This window comes from Limulus polyphemus, unplaced genomic scaffold (assembly GCF_000517525.1).
Source record: "Limulus polyphemus unplaced genomic scaffold, Limulus_polyphemus-2.1.2 Scaffold597, whole genome shotgun sequence".
Lineage (NCBI taxonomy): Eukaryota > Metazoa > Arthropoda > Merostomata > Xiphosura > Limulidae > Limulus > Limulus polyphemus.
In genome coordinates this window covers 189,624-193,238 of record NW_013666207.1, presented here as the reverse complement: position 1 = coordinate 193,238, position 3,615 = coordinate 189,624, and the positions used below count along the sequence as shown (strand labels likewise).

General features: G+C 35.7%; 1 long non-coding RNA gene across 1 annotated transcript in view; it reads right to left on the bottom strand.

Annotated features, from left to right (window-relative positions):
• LOC111085758 overlaps positions 1–3,615 on the bottom strand; it is a 90,491-nt gene that overhangs the window by 61,284 nt on the left and 25,592 nt on the right. The gene's annotated exons all lie outside the window — the stretch shown is intronic.

The window sequence follows — 3,615 nt, the reverse complement described above, 5'->3', positions numbered from 1 at the left end:
CTTTATAACATCTTTCACTCTTATATAACTCAGTCTTATTTATATATTAGTGACTGATATTAAAGGAAGATGAATCAAGTGCACAAACTTTATAACATCTTTCACTCTTATATAACTCAGTCTTATTTATATATTAGTGACTGATATTGAAGGAAGATGAATCAAGTGCACAAACTTTATAACATCTTTCACTCTCATGCCTCCAGTACATCAACCAGCACAACTATCTATTCAGTTGTGAATTATAGAGAAAGCACAAAAGTACGAATAATATATTAGTTTCAATTGTTTCTCATTCATAGCGTGACGTGTTACTTATAAAAATGTCCTTCATGTTGGTGTCTATTCTATACGAAACTACAATGTCAGTCACGTGCGTCCAAAGTGTCCTGAATCTCACCGACTCAAGAATACAAAAGAAGAAGAAAAAAAGGCATCTCCCTTCAATATTGAAATACGGCCTAATAAATATCTTTTTTTTAAGTCTTAGTAGTCATTTAACCAAGAAGTCATCGAACGCGAAACAACAGCTGAAAGAAGTTGTGGTGACAAGTTTCACTACTAATGTATCACATATAAAAACCTTAAAGGTTGTTTAATACCTTAATTAAATCCTCCTGCCACTGCTAGAAATCGTTCAGCCTCAGGTCAGCATTCAAGTATATTGCAACAATGAAAAGTTGAGTTTGTTGTTGCTCAAGACAAAAAAAAAAAAAAAAGAATGTGTTTGTTATCGTCTAACAGGTAAATTGGAAGCTGTTTATTTTTAATTATGGGTAATTCATAAAATGAAGTTGGTTTTTTTTCTTCTTTTAAAGTTTGAAAGTATATCAGGCTTAAAATCAATTCGTAGTAAAGAACTTATTTGTAATTGCTCAACCTAGGTACTAAAACTTCCATAACAGTAATAAAGGGAAGGATCATATTTAGAAAATCGTATTGAAATAAAAGATAAAACCATTGCAATTCCGATATACGGACCCGTCCAAAGTGTTAGGGTTTTACCTGTCTTTCTAATCAATGTTGTTAAATAAAACTTACACTCGTCCTCTCCAAATTCCACAGTTAGTTAAAATTAACATTTATACACTAATCTTCAGTTTCCCATCGACCCAAATTTTGCCCAAGTTATAACCCCCCCCCCCCACATCAGTGGCACGACGGTAAGTGTGTAAACCGGGTTTCGATACCGTGATGGGCACAGCGCAGGTAGCCTATTGTGTAGATTTGTGCTTAACAGTAAACAAACCAAGTTCTGAAAATGTTCTGTATCTAAATATACTGCATATAATATGAATTTTCTGTTAAGTATTTAGTTTTTAATGAAATGTAATTTCAAAGTTTATTTCAAGCCTAAACAAAATACACTCTCAACATGACTCTATATATGGTTTAAAACTTTAAATGAAAGCTTTCGTTGGAATAAAAATAAAAACGAGCTCTGTTGTATATACTTTTCAACACAATTTTTACGTATTTACACGAAATGATTAGAGCAGAAATACATGGATTTATTTACTTATGGATAAACTTGTAGCTATTTTAAAAAACATTTTTTTAAACACTAACTTTTCGCGAGGTTTACCTAACATTATCAGGAGACAATTTCTAAATAGGTGCACTCGAACACCTTTATAAATTGTTTAGATTAAGTTTTGTGTTATTGATTTATGACGTTTTAATTTTGTCTTGTTAACTTATAAAACCTCGTTTCACAACTAGTAAAATACGAAAGCAAACCGGCCCGAAATGGCCAGGTGGTTAGGGCACTCGACTCGCAATATTAGGGTCGCGGGTTCGAATCCCCGTCACACCAAACATGCTCGTCCTTTCAGCCGTGGGGGCGTTATAATGTGACGGTCAATTTCAATATTCGTTGGAAAAAGAGTAGCCCAAGAGTTGGCGGTAGGTGGTGATGACTAGCTGCCTTCTGTCTAGTCTTTCGCTGCTAAATTAGGGAGGGCTATTGCAGATAGTTCTCGTGTAGCTTTGCGCGAAATTCCAACCTTTCCAATATTTTGAGACAAAAAAAAACGCTAAAAGCCATCAAAACTAATCTAGATAACGTTTCAAATGTGATTGTTTTAGAATTTTTGCGTGAGGTTATTACACAAGGCCATCTCCGCACGGCCGTACCTAATAATAAGGCCTAATTATGATCTGACACGAGTAGAGAAAAGGCAGATAGGCAAACCACCCACCTCCAGCTCTTAGGTTACTCTTCCTTAACCGACTATTTGAATTTGATTGTCATTCTTATAGTGCACCTCCAGCCAGGATGTTCGGAGCGTGATTTTGCGGCAAAGGGACGCGAATATGGAACTCCCAGACTCACACCCAGCTCTCTATACTTTTTTGTTTGTTAGTATGTTTCTTGCCGCAAAACTATCCAATCTCTGCTCTGCCCAACAAGGATATCAAAACCAGATCAGATTTCTAACGTTATATGCCCTAGGACTTGCCGCTGAGCCACCGGGGTTGGAAGGTTCTACACGATGCTGTCAAGTGAAAACTTTTTCAACATGAGTTGAGCCTATTTCACATTTAACAGACAAACTAATATTTTATTGACTCATTAAAACGAAAATACTTATAATGAAACGACTTTGTTCTTAAATATTTTAAAAAATACTTTTGGATATAATAACCTAGTAAATTAACTGGGTACGACTAATATTATCATGCTTTATTAAATGTTATGTCATCTTTCTACTAAATTTGGAGTATTAGACTTGAAATTACGTTTATTTTCATTTTATTACATGTTTATATAATGGGCCTCCACTATAACAGCCTTGATATTCGAGATATTATCTAAAGTTTTTAATATAATATAGTTTGTTTCATATATACATAATCTTCTAAGTATTCCCTGTGCTATAAACTGACCCCTCAGTGGCACCGCGGTATGTCAGCGGACTTACAACGCTATAAACCGGATTTCGATACCCGTAGTGGGCAGAGCACAGATAGCCCATTGTGTAGCTTCATACTTATCCTATCCCACTATTCATTGGTAAAAGAGTAGCCCAAGAGTTGGCGGTGGGTGATGATGACTAGCTGCCTTCCCTCTAGTCTTACACTGCTAAATTAGGGACGGCTAGCGCAGATAGCCCGAGTGTAGCTTTGCGCGAAATTCAACACAAACAAACAAGTTATAAACGGGATCGTGAATGAATAAGCAAACAATGTAAATCAATATCGTAATCAATTACAATAAACGATTAATTGATTAACTTGTGAAACGCCAAATAATCGTCGTTGCCATCGAGTTAACCATTTAAAATACTAACAATAAATGAATGAAAACCACTGTGTGGTATCATAGCAGTTCTTAAAATCGATTCTACTATTTGTCCTAACTATGATTAGTTGAAATATTCGTTAAGGGCAATGCATTAAAGAATTATGACATTAACATGAATAACAAAAAATGCCCTCGACGAATTTTCGCTTACCTCACATATAGTGGAGTTTATAATTTGTACTACCTTATTCCCAAAATATAACGACCCAATCACTTTAAAGTCACATTGACAGGGGCGTTCACAAGGAGTGGGGTGCAAGCAGGTCAGGCCCGGCATGGCCAGGTGGATAAGGCGCTCGACTCACAAT